This window comes from Lygodium microphyllum, chromosome 26, assembly GCF_053477565.2.
Source record: "Lygodium microphyllum isolate KBCC chromosome 26, Lygodium_microphyllum_v1.1.10, whole genome shotgun sequence".
Taxonomy (NCBI): domain Eukaryota; kingdom Viridiplantae; phylum Streptophyta; class Polypodiopsida; order Schizaeales; family Lygodiaceae; genus Lygodium; species Lygodium microphyllum.
In genome coordinates this window covers 91390029-91412695 of record NC_141160.1, presented here as the reverse complement: position 1 = coordinate 91412695, position 22667 = coordinate 91390029, and the positions used below count along the sequence as shown (strand labels likewise).

General features: G+C 40.5%; 1 protein-coding gene and 1 pseudogene across 1 annotated transcript in view; one reads left to right on the top strand and one right to left on the bottom strand.

Annotated features, from left to right (window-relative positions):
* The window catches only part of LOC148013533 (uncharacterized), a 184267-nt gene that overhangs the window by 52921 nt on the left and 108679 nt on the right, over positions 1-22667 (bottom strand). The gene's annotated exons all lie outside the window — the stretch shown is intronic.
* On the top strand, positions 807-22621 carry LOC148013534 (uncharacterized; annotated as a pseudogene).

The following is a 22667-nucleotide window of genomic DNA, read 5'->3' as shown; positions in this document are numbered from 1 at the left end:
AGGGCACAGGATAAAGATGGACTAGTAACAGAACACTTCTCACATGCTTGTGACATATTAGCACCCATATTAGCACATATGTTCAATAGAGCAGTATGTGAAGGTTTCCCTATGAGTTGGTTAGACAATTCTATAATTTCACTATTTAAAAGTGGTGATCCCCTGATTCCTAGCAACTACAGGACTATCATGATTGGTCATACATTGGCCAAGATATATGGATCTATATTGGAGCATGAACTTAGTGAGTGGGCTGAAATGCAAGGCAAGAGAGCACAAGGACAGGCAGGTTTCAGATGAGGATATACCATTCTGGACCATATTCTCACACTTAGAGCCATTATTGAGGAAGGTCGAGCCCGAGACAAGCCCGAGACAAGAGGATCTATTGTTGCTTTGTAGACTTTCGCAAAGCTTTTGATACAGTGTATCGTACACACATCATGCAGAGATTGCAGGACATTGGAGTACCAGAGGGTATACGATGGGGTGTCTATGCATTATATGAGGCAGTGACATGTCACGTACGAGCACGTGGGGGGCTATCAGACAGGATTGACAGTACCATAGGAGTGAACAAGGATGTCCACTTTCACCCACATTGTTTGGTCTATACATAGATGAAGTGTCTGATTACATAGACCGAGAAGGAGGAGCTAGAGCCAGCATGGCAAGGATGCTAATATCGATATTACTTGTATGCAGATGATATTGTTCTCATTTCAAATTCACTGGAGGGATTGCAGTGCCATCTAGATGCTTTGCACCTCTTCTGTAGAGATAAAGACCTCACAGTGAACCTTGGAAAGACCAAAACCATGGATTTCAATACTTCAGCAACATGGGTAACTAGGTCTATGTATCAATTCACATTTGGGGGAGACATACTGGAGCATGTGAGGGAATATGTCTACTTGGGAGTCACCTTCTCTGGTCCATATTTTTCATTGAGAGGAGCATCAGAGGCACGTTTGGCATGTGGATACACAGCACTAGGGGCACTCGAGAGTCAATGTGCTCACATACAGTTCCAAGAGCCCCGCACCAAACTCTGGTTGTTTGACACCCTAGTCACACCTACATTACTATATGGAGTAGAGGTATGGGGTTGCAGCTTGTACCACAGGCATCTTAGCCACTCACTAATCAAATTGGAGTAGAGAGGGATTATTAAGATGGTTGGGATAGCATGGAAAGGTCAATGATCATGATGATAGGACGCATGATTAGGAGTAAGCCCTTCACCCCACATCCCATTGTCAAAGCCGAGCTAGGGGCAACACCTATAGTTACAGAGGCACTCTTTAGGGCAATGACCTTTTGGCACAGACTATGGGAACTTCCATGCCATAAATACTCTAGATTGACACTAACCTCATCTAGACAACTAGTAGCAGGAGGTAAGAAGAACTGTTGGTTTTCACAGATGGCTATTTAGATGAGGCTACATGGTTTGGATATTGACCATCTTCCACCTTTGGATTATAGCCTTGACTGCCCTACACTTTCTCTCAGCCAATCAGATTTGAACTCCGTGATCAAAGCTGATATCTTGAAGATTAAAACAGCAAGTGTGAAAAGATGTGGGATCTAGAGCATGACAGATGCTATGGTGGATGAAAGATGAAGATTAAGATCATGATGACATGGACAAAGACAAGGACTTGACTTGTTACAAAAGTGAATTAGGTTCCAAGATTGAGACTTGGACTCATAAACACATTCTTGTATATAAGACTGACAATGATATTGTATTCATCTCATATGAAAATGACAAGTAAATACAATGCTTTATAGGAAAGTCTAGGTAGCATATCTTTCTTCTGTGCTTATGGGATTCTTGTCCTGAGCCCTCACTGCTCCTTCCAAGGAAACTGAAGTAGGTGTGATTGCAAACATCTCAACACCCCTCCTTAATCACAACCAGAAGTACAAAGCGTATAGAGGCTTTAGTGAAAGCAACACTTGCAAAGTGTGGGCACACCATAGACATGCAAAACACCAGAGGCTGTTGCAAAAAAGCCTAAGTGTGGGTACCACAAACATGGTGGACATGTAGAGGCTGTAATAGGGGCCTCACAAAGTGTACAGAGGCTGTAGTACAAGGCTACATGAGGAGTTTACAAGTTTATATCCGAAGCATTAGGGCTAGGCAATACAAGGCTAAAAAAGTCTATCCGAATAGAAGGACTGATGAGGTTTGTCCTTCTCCTGGTGGTCTTCTTCTTCTTCTTCTTCTTCTTTAATAACAAGTAGATAGGCCTTTTGGGACCTCTTTCTGGCATGGTAGAATTTCTCGGTGTCAGGTCCTTTTGCAAAAGTCACAGAAAAGCCAATCCTTCTTGCCTTTGTACCTATTGCCAACATATAATGCTTGTTCATCTCTAGAGGTGCTTGGTTCTTCCTTAGTTTTTAGCTTCTTTTCCTCCTCTAACAGTGATGCCTAGATATCAACAAGCTCAGGGTTTGGCATATTGATTAGAGTTGTCCACACATTATTATATTCAAGAGGTAAATTTTTTAGCAGAACACCAATGCAAACATCTTCTTCCATTTTAATGTCGATTCCCGCAAGCTGGGTCAGAAGTCTTTCCATGTAATTTAGATGTGTGTCAAGTGATGTACTGGACTTCATTTCAAGCCTGAAAAATTCAATCAAGAGACCATACTTTGATGACTTAGACTGTGTACCAAACAAAGAGTCAAGTCTCTTTCATATATCCTATGAAGTATCATAGTTATCCACATGGTGGATATAGCTGTCGTCTAGCTCCAGTTTGATAATGGCTTGAGCCTTATCATCATTCTTTTGCCAAGTGACTGCAAGGTCCGTATCACGAGGCTTCTTCTCTTTGCCATTGGTGATGGCCCAAAGACCCTTTTTCATTAGGATGAGCTTCATACGGGTCTACCATGTGTGAAACTCGACCCCTTTGAAGTGAACTATTGGAGAGTCCTTGCCCATACTGGAGTTGGAGGATCAGCAGCAAATCAGCTTCAAAATTCTCAGATTTCAGCAGAAGACTTGATCTTGAGTGTACTTGATAAGCACAAGTGCCAAAAGACACTAGATGAATAGTATCAAGAGATACTGATGCTTGTGGCTCGAAGCTTGAGACCTTCAAAATGACCTTCAGAATCTCCCCTCCTTGATTTGATGCTGAACAAAGTGCTGAACAACTTCACATTCAGTGGTTCAGAGTGGTAGAGGCTTGGTTTGAGTGTCAAGAGAGAGAAAATAATGGAAAGATGAAGATTTGAGTTCTTGGCTATGGCAGTCAGAGTTAGGGTTTGCAGGGTAGCTTAGTTTTTCACAGATTGCAAGAGCTGTAGTGCATCATTTCCAAAACTTTTTTTATAGAAATGAAGCTTACTTCATGGGCTATCAATGCCCTAGATGATGGCCTGAATCGTGCCCTGTGGGAGACGCAGCAGCAGCACGAACGAACCAGGCGCAGTTTGGAACAGCGACCTACAAAATCGATAATGCTAGGCCTATGGAGCAGTAATGTCGTGGTTTGTTGTGCTTGTCTTTCAGAATTATCCAGCTAATTAAATTACTTTTTAAAAAAACTAATTCTGACAATTGATTTAATAATTATTCTAGTTCTCAAAAAACTAATTTCACGAGCCAATAATTAAATTGGCTAGGCAAATTTGTCTTCCTAGTATCCCTAAGTAGTCATTAGCTCTTAGATCAGCATTAATTAATTAATTAATGCCCGGTCTCTGATGTCACCACTGACACTAGTGGCCAATAAATTGGACTTCGCCAAAATCTCACACCAAGTACCACCTAGTACCAGTCAGACATAACTTATTACAACTTTTGCCTTTGATACCAATTGATATCTCGGGGTTCCAAGTTCCATACTCTGAAATAATTGACTTGCATCTCACATGTGCAAGTCACATTAGCATATTTGATTAACTTTTAATCAAATGCTAAGCAAAGCAATAAAATTTCATGTCCTCGTGATAGACCATCCCATTGAAATCTTTGCAATCGTCCTTGATTGCACTACATTGTGTGAAAGGAAAAGCATACTGCACTAGTCTAAAACTGTTACTAGAGACCCATTGGAGGCATCCAATTTTCTCATGCGCCAAGATCTACTCAGGTACCAAAATCTAATCCAGCTTCTCAACCTCAATCTGAATTTCAGCAGGCATATCCTCTGGCACATCACCAAGAAAAGGCCTCAACAAACTAACATGGAAGGCATTGTGTATTTGCCGATGTGGAGGTAATTTCAGCTGATTTGCCACATTGTTGATCTTCTCCAACACTTGGAAGGGCCCATAGTATCTCATGCTCAACTTCCGATAAAATCTCTCTTTTTTTCATCTTTTTTAGCCTTGCCTTTTCAAAACGGGACAATACATAATCGCCCTTTGCAAACTGCAAAGCCCGTCTATGGTAATCAATTGCCTTCTTTTGCTTTTCTTGTGATCTCTGAAGTACATACTTTATCTTTGCATAGAATGCATCCAAGTTTTCCAAATAACGATCAGCCTCAACCACCTCAAATGGAGCTTTGCCGGTGGAACTATGCACTGCATTGTTATATCCAAACTCAACTAATGGCACATAGTGCTCCTACTGTGTCTTGTGGTTTGACATATAGCACTTAAAAAGATCCAACATTGTGGAATTGACTTCCTGAGACTAACCATATGTCTGCGGATGAAAGGATGATTCCCTCTCGGTTTCCTAGAAAGCTCAAAAATAAAATCCATTGCAATGCTCTACCAAGGCCTATCTAGAATAGGCAAGGGCTGTAATAAGCCCGACATCTTTTGCCTATCATTCTTTAACTTTTGACATACAATGCATGTCCTGACAAACTACTCTACATCATGCCTCAAAGCTGGCCAATAAAAGAAATGCTCCATTGCCTTGACTGTGGTATCAATAACTCTGTCCTGCACATGGAGAAGCATGACTTTCAATGATAACTCTAGGCCTCAACTACTCTGTGACTCACAATCGTCCATACATCATCAAAAATCCATCTCTAAGCACAAAGTGCTCATGTCTCTTACTATTACAAAGCTGATCATAAACATTAGCAAAGTCCAAATTAGTAGCATATTACTCTTTCATGGTATCCAACTCAGTGTGATAAATCATGCTGATGGCTAAAATTTATGGCTTATGTGACAGAACATCAACCATCACATTCTTTTACCATTAATATATACAATATGAAAATGAAACATGTAGAGAAAATTCGCCCACATTAGCAAAGTTCGAAGCAGGAGCATATTGCTCTTTCACGGCATCTAACTTAGTGTGATAAACCATGCTGATGGCTAAAATTTAAGACTTATGTGATAGTGCATCAGCCATCACATTCTTTTTACCATCAATATGTACAATCTGAAAATGAAACATATAGAGAAAATTCCCCACCTCATATGCTTCTCTAACAACTTTTTATGCATCATAAAGTACCTCAAAGTCCAATGATCTGTTTGCATTGTTAAATTGGCCCCTCAAAAATAATATTTCCACGTAGACAGTGCATGAATTACAGCCACGAGCTCTTTCTCATTGACCATTAAACCAACCTTCCTTCTCCAATAGAGTGATAAAACCTGATCAAGCACTTCATTACAACAATTAATAATTGAGCATAAACTGACATGCATGCATTATCTTAACAATCTTGGACAATAGACACCCTATTGGCCCCAAAACTGGAGCCCCTTTTGGTATTTCTTTAACTTTGCCAATGCATCAATTACAAGAAGAGATTCTATGATCTCTCCTTGGCTAATCCAAAAGCCCCTTGCTGTACAAACAATCAGCAAGCAATTTGGCCAACTACCTCTTGATTTTCACCCAAGACTTGCACAAAAGGAACCACGAATTGGCCAAATGTTGCCCTAATTCACAATGGATGGCCTGGCATCTGAAACCCCTATCAGTACAACAGATTGCAGGTGCTGATTTTAGTTATGATGACTTATCTTGTTGGGAAGGGTCCTAGGTGGCTGCTAAACCCTAATTTTTACAAAAATTTAGGGCTTACAAAAGAGATCCCTCTGTTATCCACCAAATTTGGCTGAGATCTGCTCAAAATGGATAAGAAATGCTGAGATCTCTTGAGAATGGGTTGGAGAATGTGAGAGAAAGCCAAGATAGGAAAGAAATATGATTTTCTTCGTGAGAAAACCCTAAAATATGTATGTTTCTTGCTCCAGTCTACATTTAATGCAGTCATCTATTGCCACACACCTCCAAAATGTTGTTACTTGATCGGCAATACTATTGCCAACCCCTGGAAGCTGTCTCACTCTTGTCCCTTGCTTGCCGAGACCCCGAGATGACTATCTTCTATAGCAAATTGTTGTTCTCTGTTCAAAAAATAGACTAGCAACTCGCTCTCTCTCTTTCTCTCTCTCTCTTCCCTCGGCTGTAAGCTAACTCAATGGCTCAAATCCAATCCCCAAAAACGTTTTTTTGGTCTGTCCTTCTAACCCTACCCAAAATGAAATGTATCCATCAATGATTAAATTGGCTAGACCATTTGCAACCTCGAGTAGTCCCCAACCTCTATTGACCCTTAGGTTGACATTTATTAATTAATTAATGCTAGTCCCTAGTGTTACCACTAACACTTATTGCCCAAACAACTGTCCTAAAGTCAAAATTGACACCAACCGACCACCAAAACCCAGTTGACATAACTTGTCACAACTTTTGTCTATGACACCCATTACATCCTCATCAAGGTCCTTAGTCTATTACCATGAAAAAACTACCATGTGCATCATATGTGCTAAACAACTTTACACATTTGATTAGTATCTTTAATCAAATGTTATCAGGAAGATTAGAGCATCTCGAAATTTCACGTCCTCATGGCAGACAATAGAGATCCTTTGATCTCCTCTACCAATCCAAGTGCCTCTTGCTATTAAAACTAACTAGCAAGCTTCCAAACCAATTTACCTCGTGGTTTGCTTGGGAATTGGACTTCACCCTACTCCTTCAAAGACAAATTCAGCCCCAAATCTGATATTGGATGGCTAGCCTCTTGAATCTCCTTGAAATTTTTCAATTTCAATTGCTGGAATTCGAAGTCCTAGGCCCTCAATTTTCAGCACGCATCTAGAGGTGGTTCTTAAACCCTAATTTTTGTTGTAAATTAGGGTATACAACTGAGATCAATCAAAATTTTCACCTTGGATGACTCAAATGACTAGATTTTACTGAGATAACTTGAGAGATGATTGGGGGATGAGAGAATGCTATAGAGAAAAATTTTAGAGTTTCATCGCGAGAAATGCTAAAAAACTGTTGTTGCCTTGCTCAAACAGCTATGGAAGTTGTCATCTACAACTTAGGACCACCAAAAAGACTATTGCTCACTTTTGTATACCATCACTTGCACCAAAAGGACCTTGCGCTGCTATGACTTACTTGTGGAGTGTTTCAAACTGTTGTCTCCTCCTATAGAATCGGTCCATGGTGGCTGCAAATCACATCAATAGTATCTCCTTGCTCTCTAATAGCGTTCTTCTCTCTTACAATGGCTTGAATAGACTTCCACCAACACCTAAAAACGTTTTTTCCACTTGCATGGGTATATTTTTGCCAAGTAACTGCCTTCTAAACCCATTTTCCAGCATTGTCTAGCTCATTAAATTAATTTTCAAAATGTTGATTTTGAAAATTAAATTACTAATTATTCTAGTGCTCAAAAAAATAATTTCACTAGCCAATAATTAAATTGGCTAGATCAATTTGTCTTCCAAGTATCCCTGAGCAGTTATTAGCTCTTAGACTGGCATTAATTAATTAATTTATGCCTAGTCTCTAGTGTCACCACTGATATTAATGGCCAACAAATTGGTCTAGGTCAAAATCTAACACCGAGTAGCATCTAGTACCTATCAAGCATAACTCATTATAGCTTTTGCCTATGACACCAATTGTTATCTTAGGGTTCTAGGTCCCACACTATGAAATAATTCACTTGCACCTCACATGTACAAGTCACATTAGCACATTTGATTAACTTTTGATCAAATGCCAAAGCAAAGCAATAAAATTTCATGAGATCCTAACACAAATAGATACTCTGATTAAGGGAGCCATTGAGGCTTAATTTGGGGATCCCATAGTTCAATTTGGAGGTGTTTGGAGAGTGAATAGTGGTTGGATTGAAGGCTGTTTATTTTGGTTTTTAGATTGCTCAGCAAAGGATTTTGTTTATGTACTCAATATTGCAAGCACATGGGCTGCTTAAGCATACGTGCAACTTGTTTCTCCAAAGCAAGGGCCATACTCGTTGTGTTCAAGCTCAAGTACCTTGACAATCTCTTCTATCTAACTTTTTCAATCTAGACATTTGTATCCCCTATATTTTTGTACATGAGTCTTACATATGATACTTATTACTTGTGACTTACCCAAGACTCTTTTTTTGACCTATTGTACAAATCTTTATACTTATAAATAAAATGGAAATATACATTTGTTTCAATTACTTATATGTTCATGAAGTATTGTTGAAACTTGAAACTTGACTTTGGTGTATATTTTTTATGTTAAAGCTCAAGTACCTTAATAATCTCTTGTATCTAGATACTTTTTCAATCTAGACATTTGTATCTCCTATATTTTTGTACATGAGTCTTACATATGATACTTATTACTTGTGACTTACCCAAGACTCTTTTTTTGACCTATTGTACAAATCTTCATACTTATAAATAAAATGGAAATATACATTTGTTTCAATTACTTGTATGTTCATGAAGTATTGTTGAAACTTGAAACGTGACTTTGGTGTGTATTTTTTATGTTAAAACTAAGCCTCTCATGTTAAAACAAGTAATATTTACTACACTATCCCTTAATTTTCTATATATTTTTTAATGACCATACGAAACACCAAATTTTATCTGATATTTTTTCGATACGTTCGGTACCATACAAGTCCACGGACTAGATGGATCCGACGGATCGTAGATGACTACACTGAGAGAGCCATCATTCCTCATATACGATCATGCAAAACCTCCAAAGCAACTTGAGATATTTTAGAACGCACGTTTGCAACTCGTAATAAAGCTTGAATCTCCTAGTTATGGAGAGAACTGGCTAATGCATATATGGATGAGGGTGACAGCATGACTAATCACCTCACACACTTGTAGAACATCCATAAGTAACTATTGAACATTAATGAGGTCATTTTGGATGCAGAAATGGTGAATATCACTCTAAACTCACTCTCAGAGTCTTAAAGGGAGACGGCAAAAAACCCTCTTACTTTTGTGTAATCGGAAGGTGTATCCAGCCTTCCTTCTGTGGATGGGTGGTAAATCCCTGATTACAACTTAATTACAGCAGTAAACAATCAACGCAAATCTGAAAATACAAATTTACCTAGTGATCTTGGACAATGTACACCAAATTGGCCCCAAAATTGACGCCCCTTTCAATATTTCTTTAGCTTTATTTAAGAAGAAGTTGATTTACAATGGGATTTTTCCGATCCCCTTCCCAATCCAAACTCCCCTTGCTGTCCAAAGTGACTAGCAAGTCTACAATATATTTTGCCCCTTGATTCATGTACTTGATTGGCCTTCACCCACTTCATAGATGATGGAAATGCCCAAAATTCAATGGTTGGCTAGTCCTCCACCTGAATTTAGCTGAAATTTACCTTCAGTCCTGAAAAATTCAGGTCTTGGAGCTTCAAATTTCTAGCATGCTTCCCCAGGCTGCTGCTAAACCCTCATTTCCACTGTAAATTAGAGTTTATGGTAGAGGAATTTGCAATTTCTCAACCTCCAAGGATCCAAATGCTGAGATCTTTGGAGCAAGGCTGTGAAATGGCTGGGAGATGAGAGAGAAAGTTAAAGAGAGATAAAATTCAGAGTTTTGTCGCGAAGAATGACTGAAAATCAATCAACTGCAGTTGTTGCTCTACCACAACAGCTTGTAGATACAAAGAACTGAAGAAAATCAGTCATTTACTACTGCTACCCTATCTCAACAGGCTGTAGATGTTGTCAACTATTGTTGATTGCTCTTCTCCTACCCCTGGTTGCCTCAGAAGGTTCTTCAATGGATGCAAATCAAACCACTAGCATCTCCCAAGTGTCTCTGCGCCATCTTTGACCATCAGATTGGTGTTAGGTACCATTAAACGCCACTTCTCTAGTATCGCCAACTGATACTTATGGCCAAATGAATGACCTAGGCCAACAATTGACACCAGATACCACCAAGTACCTGTGCAACATAACTTATAGCAACAATGGCCTTTGACATCCGGTGATTTATCCCTTGCCAATTTAGAGTTTTGTTACGAAAAATGTCTAAAAAATCCCTTGCCAATTTAGAGTTTTGTTACGAAAAATATTTGAAAATCAGTCAAATGCAACTGTTGCCCTGGCACAACATCTTGTAGATGCAAAGAACTGAAGAAAATCAGTCATTTACTATTGTTGCCCTGTCTCAACAGCCTGTAGATACTGTCACCTGCTGTTGATTGGTCTTCTCCTGCCCTTGGCTGCCTCAAAATGTCCTCCAATGGCTGCAAATTCGACAAGCAACATCTCCCCCCTCTCTCTTGCAGGTTGAATACACTAAAAATGCCTCTCTTCAGCCTCTAAAGACGTTTTTCAGTCTTGCATGGGCATTTTGGACAAGTTGCAACCTTCCCAAATGGTTTTTCCAGCATTAGCCATAATTAAATATTAATTTTCAGTCTTTAAATACTGAAAATTAATCTAATAATTATTTCGATGCCCTGAAAAATAATCTAGTTGGCCAATAATTAAATTGGCTAGGCAACTTCCATTCTTGAGTGTCTCTGTGTCATCTCTGACCATCAGATTGGTGTTAGGTACCATTAAAGGCCACTCCTCTAGTATCATCAATTGACACTTATGGCCAAATGAATGACCTAGGGTAACAATTGACACCAGATACCACCAAGTACCTGTGCAACATAACTTATAGCAACTTTTGCCTTTGACATCCCGTGATTTTCTTGGGTCCCGGGGTCGTAAATTTACTCTAACCCCAGTTGCACCTTATATGTGCAACATTCACTTAATCATGTGATGAAAAATTAATCCACATGTTAAGTGAGGTTTTAAAAATACATATCCTCATGACAAAAGGCCTCTTATTACAAGAGAAACAGACTTGAAAAAATGTTGATATCAAGTCAAGGAATTTTGTCATGCACTCTAAATATAAGGGCAAGGGCAAAGTAAAGCAATTTGTAAAAAACCAACAGAAGGTTTATTTAGGACATCAACAAGCAAGGCTACCTAAGAGACAAAGAAGACAAAGAAAAAGAAGAAATTCCACTAGTGTAAAAAACTAGGACATTACGTTAATAAGCACAAGAAAAGATTGGCCAAGGAGAAGAGAAAAGACTCCCGTTTGTCTCTCTACGAAGCATCCGCTACTCGATCTTTGGATAAGAATGCTACAACAAATTGTGTAGACTGCATTCTTGACATGCAATTGTGACACATCCATGGTTGATAGTGCATTTAATGTTGCTAAAATGCAACATACCTAGTATTTTGACAGTGGGGGACCTAGGCATATCACTTCATGGAAGTGTTTGGTCACATATATGCACTCCAAGGAAGTATGTTACATGTGCTAATAACAACAGCTATGATATATATGGCATTGGTTTAGTGCTGATCACAGCTGCAGATGGTTCATGCTTCTTGATGTTTTCTTTGTGCCTGGTATCACAAAGAATTTATTGTCCATTTCAGCTTTTATAAAGCATGGATTTCAAGTCATCTTTGAGGATGACAAGCATATTGTCAGAGATAGAGAGATGAGCTATACTCTTCGATTGTCAAGTACCTTGTATAAGGGTCTATTTTTCTTGGACACGTATGAGAGAAGTCATCATGATGCTTTGGCACTTAGCACACTTACGTCTGCTATGTGGAATGTGGTGCTTTGACACACTTGCTATGGTCACATGAGCTTTGATGACTCTTGAGAGGTATCACATAATAAATGCTTTGCCTACTTCGGATACTCCACCTCCCCCATGCTTGTGAGGCTTGCATTCTTGGAAAAATGCACATATTTTCTTTTAAGAACGATGGTGCACTACATGCTATCCCAAAATTGTAGGTCACACACTTTGATGTGTGTGGTCCTATGAGGACTAGAGCACTTGGTGGTCATTTATATTTTGTTACATTTATCGATGACTACTAGGTACTCTAGGTACTCTAGGTACTTCAAATACTTGGTGGAAAAATTGGAAGCAGTAATAGGTCTAAAGATACAGACTCTATGCACAATAGAGGAGAGGAACTATATGTCTTGTGTATTTGAGACTTCTTGCTTGGTCATAACATTACACATCAAGCCACTGTGAGATGACACCTCAATAGAATGGAGTGGCTAAAAGAAAAAATCAAACACTCATGGACATGACTAGATGAATGCTTAAGAGCAAAGAGTTGCCATACAAGTTTTGGTTAGAGGATCTTCAATGCCCAAATCATGTCTTAAATCGTACACCTACAAAGGTACCAAAGACTATCACACCTTTTGAGGTGTGGCATGGCAAGTTTTGGTTAGAGGAACTTCAGTGCCCAAATCATGTCTTAATTCGTACACCTACAAAGGTACCAAAGACTATCACACCTTTTGAGGTGTGGCATGGCAAAAAACTGAAGATTCATTACTTTCAAGTGTTTAGATGCATAGCTTATGTGCATGTGCCAGAGGAGCTTCGTGGCAAGCTCAATGAAAAGGCCATAAAATGCATTTTTGTTAGCTATAGTTTGAAAAATAAAGGCTCTCACTTGTAAGAGTGTTTGTCAATAGGGATGTGATCTTTTGCTAAAAATGCAGCCTTTTTGCGTGATCAGTTTGAAATCCCAACCACCTATGACTCGGGTGATGTATTTGAAGGCCTCCTACCACTTTCTTTGGGGTATGAGCATGCTGAAATTAGCCGGACAGATTTATTCTTGTGATGAATGCACATTTATAAGCTCAATGTTATATGATGATAAGTCTACTTCCTTTGAGAAAGCCCAACAGGATGTGCATTGGATGTGGGCCATGCAAGAAGAATTGGATTCTATTGCCACCAATCATACATGGATCTTGTTGAGTTGCTCGATGCCAAGAAAGCCATTGGAACCAAATGGGTCTATAAACTAAAACGAAGGCTGATGGTACTATAGACATGTACAAAGCACCTTTGGTAGCCAAGGGATATGCACGGAAAAAGGGCATTTTGCAAGGTACCTAAGTTGGACATCAAGACAACATTCTTGAATGGTGACCTACATGAGGATGTTTATGTGCCATAACCTCCAGGGTTTGTGGTAAAAGGCAAAGAGAGCACATGGTTCACAAGTTGCATAAAGATCTTTATGGTTTGAAGCAAGCTCCTCATGCATGCTATGCTAATATTGATGCTTATTTGGCCAACATTGGGTTCACAAATAGTCCAACTTTACCCACTCTCTACACTAAGAATAAAGGCAGAGACCTGCTAGTTATCATTCTCTATGTAAATGACATGCTGCTCACCTGACCAAGAGCATAAAATTGCAGATTTCAAGGCTGAACTAAAACATCCTTGTGCAATGTCAGATATGGGCTGTTTACACTACTATTTGGGGATCCAATTCACCGAAATCGGCATGGCATCATCATGTCACAATTGCAATATGTGGATAAGCTTTTGTAGAGGTTTAACATGCAAGATTGCAAGTCTATATGCGCTCCTATGGAGCAAAAACTCAAGTTGTCCATGCATGATAGTGAAGCGATGTTTGATGTTGCAATTTACGATCATGACTGTCTTATTTACCTTTGCAACACACCTCCAAACATACAGTATGCCGTATCACAAGTGAACCAGTTTATCCACAGCCCACGGACAGTACATTGACAAGTTGTTAAGCGGATCTTCAGATATTTGGAACATGCTCAGTCATATGCCCTGTGATTCCCCAAGGGGGGAGGGGAGCACTTGAATTTACAGGCTTACAACAATTTAGATTGGGCTGGTGATTCAAACACTAGGGAGTCTACTAGTGGACATTGTTTATTTCCGAGCCATTCATGCATTTATAGTGGTTACCTCATCTTGGGTAGGTGAGTATTGCGCAACCTTTACCACAACAGTGAAATATGTGTAGCTACATAGATTGTTGGTTGATCTACAGATTTCTTGGGAGGGTTCTACACCCATTCTTTCTGACAATCAGAGTGCTATTGCAATGGCATGGAATCCTGTGTTTCATGCTCACATGATACACACTGATGTACATTACCATTATGTTAAAGAGAGATGCTATATAAGAGAGACCAATTTGTTGTATGTCCCTACGTAGAAGAATGTTGCAAACATTTTCACCAAAGCACTTCCTCATGGGAAGTTTGAGGCTTTTCGAAAATCCTTGAACCATAGAAACAAGAAATGCCACTTTACATAACCAGTTACAGAGGCACTCTTCAGGGCAATGACCTTTTGGCACAAACTATGGGAACTTCCACACCATAGATACTCTAGATTGACACTAACCTCATCTAGGCAACTAGCCAGCAGGAGGCGAGAAGAACTATTGGTTTTCACAAATGGCTATTTGGATGAGCCTACATGGTTTGGATATTGACCATCTTCCACCTTTGGATTATAGCATTGACTGCCCTACACTTTCTCTCAGCTGATCAGAGCAGGAACTAGGTGATCAGAGCTAATATCTTGAGGATTGAGACAGCAAGGACATGGATCCATCCACCACTCCCTCTAGGATTGAGGATGGAGTTCTACAGGAGTCATTTCTTGTGTCTCTCTGATGATGGTTTCACTATTCGGCCAGCATATATGGACACCCATCTCTCCCATAGCATACAGGTTGCTATCGGAGAGATTCACACCTCCTCACACAGGCTTCAGATGGAGATAGGCAGATGGACAAATACCCTAGCAGAGGATAGGACTTGCTAGCTTTGTCGTCGAGAGCCTGAGACGGAGAAGCACTACATATGCAGATGCACAGTATACTATGACATACGAGGACGGTACCACTGCCTCTTTCGTGATGGATTTGGACCTCATCGTTGCGTCATGGAGTATGAGGACCAGAGATGCCTAGGTCTTTTCCACTTGGAGCTCCAGAGTCGCCGAACTACACTATTGCAAGACAGGAGGCCAGCTCATCCAGAAGGACACACACAGAGAGCAGTGACAGACTTTTTCTACAAAGCCGACCCTAATGACACTACCAGCCTAGCAGAGACAGAGCCACCCCGCCAGACACCTTACAGGCCATGCGTCGAGTCACATTGGATAGAGCCACCACCGGGCATATCATTGTAGCAGCTAGGGACCACATCATAGCTGAGATCATGTGCAGATCTTGAGATCAGCTACAGCCCATAGTCTCCACCACACTTTTGTACATGGCTCTCTCAGATTTGGTTATCCTTTCCTTTCCTTTTCTTTTCTATCGATGAAACAACACTACACATGGTTCAACCCTAGTATAGTCCCATCATATAGTTATTTTCACTATATTTTCAGTATTGTTTCATAGGCCACCCACTTATTTGTAATGTTCTCTTTACCTTACTGATGAGATGACATTAGACATGGATGTACTTTGGATTTTTGTCTCATAGGCCACATTGGCCTTATGTAGACATTAATCTCTCTCTCTCTCTCTCTCTCTCTCTCTCTCTCTCTCTCTCTCTCTCTCTCTCTCCATAGATGGTCCAATTTTCATCAATTCTCTCCTTGACATTGTGCACCCCAATCAGTATGGATTCATCAAGGGCAAGAACATATTGCATAATGTACTAAATGTCCAAATGGGGATCAACATTTTGGTGCACATGCTCTACTTGCAGATACAGACGATGACATGCATACCTGGATTCTTGATTCAGGTGCTTCTTTTCATGTCACCCCTCATCGTGAGAGGTTTTCCGCATATACAGGGGGTCGACATGGTGTTGTCCATCTTGGGGACAACTATACATGTGAGATTGCTGATATTGGCAGTGTGCAGTTACAGTTTCAGCATGGCTCTGTCTTTACACTTCAGCATGTACGGCATGTACCTCAGCTCAAGAAGAGCTTGATCAGCACAGGGCAGCTAGATGATGATTGTTTTCATACCACCTTTGGTGATGGAAAATGGAAGATCTGTAAGGGATCTAGGGTTATTGCCAAAGGTTGCAAGAGTGATACGTTGTATCCACTCCATGTATCTAGTGTGCATGACCATGTTGCCGTGACCGAGCAGCCAAGTGTTTCTTTGTGGCATGGCCAGGTGGGACACATGAGTTAAACAGGACTGAAAGTGCTTTCTCGTTTGGGTTACTTGCCTTGTCTTCGTTATGTTGATTTTGAGCACTGTGATCATTGTATTTATGGCAGACATGCACAGACTTCTCACAAAAAGTTTCTTTCTTTGAAATCTTCTCCTCTAGAGTTAGTACATTCAGATGTATGTCAAATGCTAGGATTATCTTTAGGGGAAAGTAAATATTTTGTCACCTTTTTCGATGATGCTGCACGGAAAGTATGGGTTTACCCTATTCTGGCAAGGATGAAGTGCTTGACAAGTTTAAAAAATTCTTGGCATTGGCTGAAAATCAGACAGATAAGACACTTAAGTGTCTTCGCTCTGACAATGGTGGGGAATATGTGTTCAAATCCTTTCAGGCATTTTGTGACAGCAAAGGAATAAAGAGGGAGCTCACAGCCTCTCATAATCCACCCCAAAATGGAGTTGCAGAGCGTATGAATCGGACCATCCACGATAAGGTCCATACGATGCTGTCTCATGCTGCATTACCCCATGGTTTTTGGGCAGAGGCTGTTATGACAGCCGTTCACTTGATTAATAGGTCAACAAACAGGTCTTTGAGGGAGGGAGTTCCCCAAGAAGCGTGGTCGGGCAAGCCACCTTCATATGCTCATTTGAAAGTGTTTGGCTGCGAGGCTTTTGTGCACATTCGTAAAGAAAAACGCGGCAAACTTGAGCCAAAGTCTTGTAAATGCATTTTCCTAGGATATGGTGACGAGGGTGAAATGGGGTATAAATTGTGGGATCCCGAGAAAAGGAAAATAGTACACAGCAATGACATTATCTTCCGGGAAGATCGCATGCACAAACAACCCGAAAAGACTGAGGAGGTCCGTAGGGTTGTATTCCAGGAAGAAATACCTTTTGGGCAGCAAAATGTGCCCGCTGTACAGCAGCAAATACCTACTCTAAATGAACTTGTAAATGCAGGAAATGATGTTGGAAATGATCAGCCAGCTATTGCCCATGAAAATGAGCCATTACATGTGCAGGAACAGCCAAGACAGCAAGTTGTAAATGCTGATTTGCAGGCTGAAATGCCAGGACAGCATGCTGAAAATGAAAATTTACAAGAACAGCCAGCAAACAATGACCATTGGGTTAGGAGATCGTCTAGGGCTACTAGACAACTTGACAGATTTGTTCCTGGTGCAATTAATGTGGCTGAGTATGTCATGTTGACAGACTGTGGTAAACCGTCTTGCTTCAAAGAAGCAATGGACAGACAGGACAGCAAGAAATGGTATAAAGCCATGCTGTCAGAGATGAAATCTCTTGGAAAAAATGGCACTTGGGACTTGGTGCAGTTGCCTAAAGGGCTTCCATGTAAATGGGTTTACAAAATGAAGGTCATTTCTGGTTCCTCACCAAAGTACAAAGCAAGATTGGTTGCAAAGGGGGATAAGCAAGAGCATGGAATTGGCTTTGATGAGATTTTCTCTCCTATAGTCAAGATGACTACATTGAGAACCATTTTGGGCTTGGTTGCAGTTGAGAATATGGAGCTCATACAGATGGATATAAAGACTACGTTTTTACATGGTGATCTGCATGAAGACATATATATGCAGCAACCTGAAGGGTTTGTTGAACAAGGGAGAGAACAAATGGTATGTAAACTCATTAGGAGTTTGTATGGGCTGAAACAAGCACCAAGAGAATGGTATCATAAGTTTGATACATTCATGCAATCCCAAGGCTTTCATAGAAGTCAAATGGATCACTACTTGTACACCAAGAAGGCAATAGATGGCAGCTTGATTATCTTAATTTTGTATGTTAATGACATGCTGATTGCTGGCAGGGATACTCATGCCTTGGATTCATTGAAGCAAAGTCTTCATGGCAGCTTTGACATGAAGGATCTGGGTGATGCAAATCACATTCTTGGCATGCGAATACTTAGAGATAGTTCTAAAGGTTTACTCTATCTATCTCAGCAGGAGTATATCTCCAAAGTTTTGCAGTGTTTCAATATGGAGGGGGGGAAAACAATTGGGGTTCCATTGCCTCCATATGTGAAACTCAGTGCAGAGGACAGCCCTACATATGATGATGAGAAGGCTGAAATGGCCAAGATACCATATGCTTCAGCTGTTGGCAATTTGATGTATGCTATGGTTGCTACACGTCCTGACATTGCTTTTGCAATGGGAGTGGTTAGCAGATACATGGCAACCCCTGGCAAGAAGCATTGGGATGCAGTGAAAGGTATTATGAGATACCTTAAAGGCACAAAGGAGTTGTGCATCTGCTTTGGAAAGTAGAAAGCATCTGTTGTTGGCTTTACAGATGCAAACTATACTAGTCATGCGGACTACAGGAAGTCCACTTCTGGGTATGTGTTTACTTTCACAGGAGGAGTGGTCTCTTGGATCTCAAGGCTACAAAAGTGTGTTGCATTGTCTACTACAGAGGCAGAGTATGTAGCTGCCACTGAGGCATGCAAGGAGATTTTATGGCTTTCACGTCTGGTGGGAGAGCTTGGCATCATGGAGTTACTTATTCTCCATTGTGATAGTCAAAGTGCTATCATGCTAGCACGGAATCCTGTCTTTCATGCAAAGACAAAGCACATACAGGTGAAGTATCACTTCATTAGAGATATACTTGACAGCAAGAGCATTGACCTTGTCAAAGTGCATACAAATGATAATCCTGCAGACCTTCTCACGAAGGGTCTTCCAGCAGAGCGGTTTGCTCATTGCCGACAGATGATGGGAGTTGGATAGATATATTTATTTCAGCTTTGTAGATACTTAGACTTAGCTGATTCTTTTCTCCTCTTAAGGCACATTGCCTTTAGGTGAGAGGTTGTTGGAAATAACGCGCCATCGTGCCTTTTATATATGCACGGGTGTGAACACACCCTTAGCACATTGTACTTTCATACATATATCTATCTAAAACCTAAAGTGGTACACTCGTCATTGTACCTAGAAACGTGTTCACTCTATACTCTGCTCTCTCGCCCTCTCCTTGTCTCTCTCACTACGCATAATGACTGTTTTCCTCGATCTCCGTGCCTAATCGATTCCTTCAATATACACAATGTGCTAAATTCTAATGCATGCTCCCAAGTGATGTTAAATGGTGGTGTCACTGATCCCATTCCTCTTCAATGCTCAATCAGACAAGGCTGCCCTTGTTTTTTGCTTTAACAACGCATCCGGTGCTTACTATGTTATCTCATATGGTGGCCACTAGGCAGCTGTCCGGTTTGTCCCTTCCTCTTGGACAACATTTTATTATTCAATGTTTGGTCAATGACACCTTTATGATCCTTGATGCAAAAAGGGATAATCTCCATAAGGCATTGGATGTCATGGATCTCTTTGGTCATGCTTTTGGCCTTCGTGTCAATGCTGCCAAGTCCTCCCTTGTCAGGTGCATTGAACCCAATCTTCAATCCCTAGGATGGCAAGGGTTGATCATACCTTATGGCAATGTTGTCAGACATCTAGGGTATCCCTTGGGGATTGATGTTCAGCCCAAAGTTTTGTTGGATTGGATTTCTCAAAAGACAAAGGCAAAATTTGTCTATTGGAAATCCCACACTTGGCCTTTTCATGTACACCTCAAAGTTGCATAGGCAATCATGCTTCCGATGCTCCTGTACTTCCTCCTACTTCTACCCTAGACTACTACCACTCTGAATGCCCTTAGGAAACATGTACGCTTCAAGTTGTGGAAGAAAGATTCTTTGCATGCAGAAATGTCTTGGATTTCTTGGAGTCGTTCCTATACCCCTAAGAGTATGGGTGGTGGAGCTATTCTTGATATGAAGGATCACATTGTGGCCCTTTGCTAGTCACTCTTTCGAGCTATGTGCACTAACCATCACCTCTGGGTCTCTATTGTTTGCTTTTCTTGGAAGACAGAGGCCTCATCCATGGCAATACTAGCATACAGGCTTCATGGTGGCACATTCTTAACTTGGATGCCCACTTTTTGACACCTTCCTTTTCTTTGGTGAATCATTTGGTTTAATCTTGACACCTGGTTTTTCGAAAGGTGCCTTGTTATCCTACAGAGAATCACACTAGTTGTGTCGCACCTACTCCCCCAAGGATGGGAAATAGGACAACTGCCCATATTTAACTGCATGGTGCCTCTAAGTCTAACCTCTGTTGCTCGTTGTCACTCTTGTCAATCGTGGGGTGTTCATGTCTTTCCGCAAAACTAGTAAACTTTATCAGATTTCTTGTGGGTATCATGAGTTATGGTGATTTAGGGTTGTTAGCATAATTGGGTCACCCGGAATGCTTTCGTCTTCCATTCAGCTACTAATGTTCAAGGACATATTGCCAAAATCAAGGGTCGCTTGCATTGGCAATTAGATGTTATCAGTATTTTCTCCTTCAAGAGGATTTACTTGGCATATGGCAATCTCCTTTGTCCCATTGCCATCACTTTGTATCTTTTTGTGCATGATGGCCTAGAGCCATCCTACATCTTGTAATCCTATAACCTTTTAGTAATCAACACAAAACCTATTATTAGAGAGAGAGAGAGAGAGAGAGAGAGAGATAGATTAACGTCTCCAAAACGCCAAAATGGCCTATGAGACAAAGAAATAAGTACATTTGACCATGTCATGTGGACTAGAGAATAACAATTAAAATGAAAACGATTGACTACGACTACTACTGCAAGTATAGGCTATCGTGTACAAAATGATCTCTCGACGATCCTTTAGGTAACCTATAGGATCCCACCCTCATCAATATGACTCACTAAAAACAATGCACCCTCCTCAAGGCAAGAATATCTGTCATGGGGTGGTCCAAGACATCAAGTCCACTCAAGTGAGATACTCGTCTCTCATGAATTTGCCAAGGGTAAGGTTGTTGGACATGGCGATGGAGTGGTGGGCATTGTGTTCTTCAGAGTGCGGCTGCCTGGTCCTGCTGTGACATCTCTGACTCGTGGATGTGTAAGCTTTCATTGATATAAAGTTAGTATCAATTCCTAAAGTGTGTTTCAGAAACATCTAGGTAAAGTATTAAGTATATTACTAAGGCCTCTTGTATGGTAGACCAAAATTCAGTCTACTTATAGATGGCAAGTGAAATTAGGTCATCTGCAGCCATCACCATCATCATGATGGATCCTACAATGTTTTTGTTTGTCAAGTTTGTCCTCCATAGCATTGTTTTCATCAAGCAAGGCTTTGTTTTCATTAAAGCAGGCCTGAGCTACTTGTATTCAGGCTTGTTTGAACAATTTTTTTGCAGATGTTGCCTGAGCTTTATTTTTTACGATTTGATAAAATAGAATATTTTGTTCCAATTTCAAACATTTTAGGCTGATTGCTTGCACAGACTTCTTCCAAGTTGAACTTCCCATTCTCAGCCTCTGGATTTGTATTTGACTGACCTATCCAAGGATGTGGGGTTTCAGGTCTTTTCTGTGGAGGACTTGATTTCTGTTGAAGGCAGAGTCAGGAAGAGGAGGATAATCTTTATCAGATTTCTCTTCTTTTTTATAATTGTTGAGATTTGGTGTAGAGCTTACTACCATCTTACTTAAGATCATTAGGGGGAGAGAGTTCCCATTTTCCCTTCCCATCTTAGTGCCTATATTTCTGCATCCATACTGTCTAGATCATATCCTCTCAGTTTATGGTCTTATAAGTGTCACTAAAAATTTTGAAAAACTTTGTTCCATGCCCCTTGCTAGATTTCAAAATTGACCCTCTTTTAACAATATAGGTGGTTATCCTACTTTATAGCCCTCATTGGGATCATGCCCATATCATAGCATGAGATAATGTATGGTTCTATGCAAGGACTCCAAAAGTAGGGCCAACCTCTCGTTTAACATTTCTCCACAACAATCTTGGACAGCCGGCTCATATAGAGCCAACTCACATGTAATATAAGACTCCTTTCATCAGGACAGTGTGCAATAGAATCAGAAAAAGATGGGTAAGCAAGTGTGGTGACTCAAATTCCAGAAGGGGGAAGTGAGTTACAGCTGTTGACTCCAAACAGGCTTGAAGTCTGGAAGGAGGGCCAATGGTTTATATATGGAAAAAAGGGCCACATGAAGAAGGCCTGTCCAAACACCTAACAGAAAAAAAGAAGAGAATAGGCCACCATCCAGGAAATTGCTGTTGACACTTCCCACTGCAGAGATCCATCAGCTTCCTACAAACTTCGGCATGATTGCAATCCATATGTCAATTCGTGTCAGAGGTTGGAGGAAGCTGAGACTGAAAGTAATTCTGCCTGAAGTAACTAGTGAAGAGAATCTCTAGATTGGAAATTTCAGTAACACATAAGGATAATGTAAACTTGCAGGGA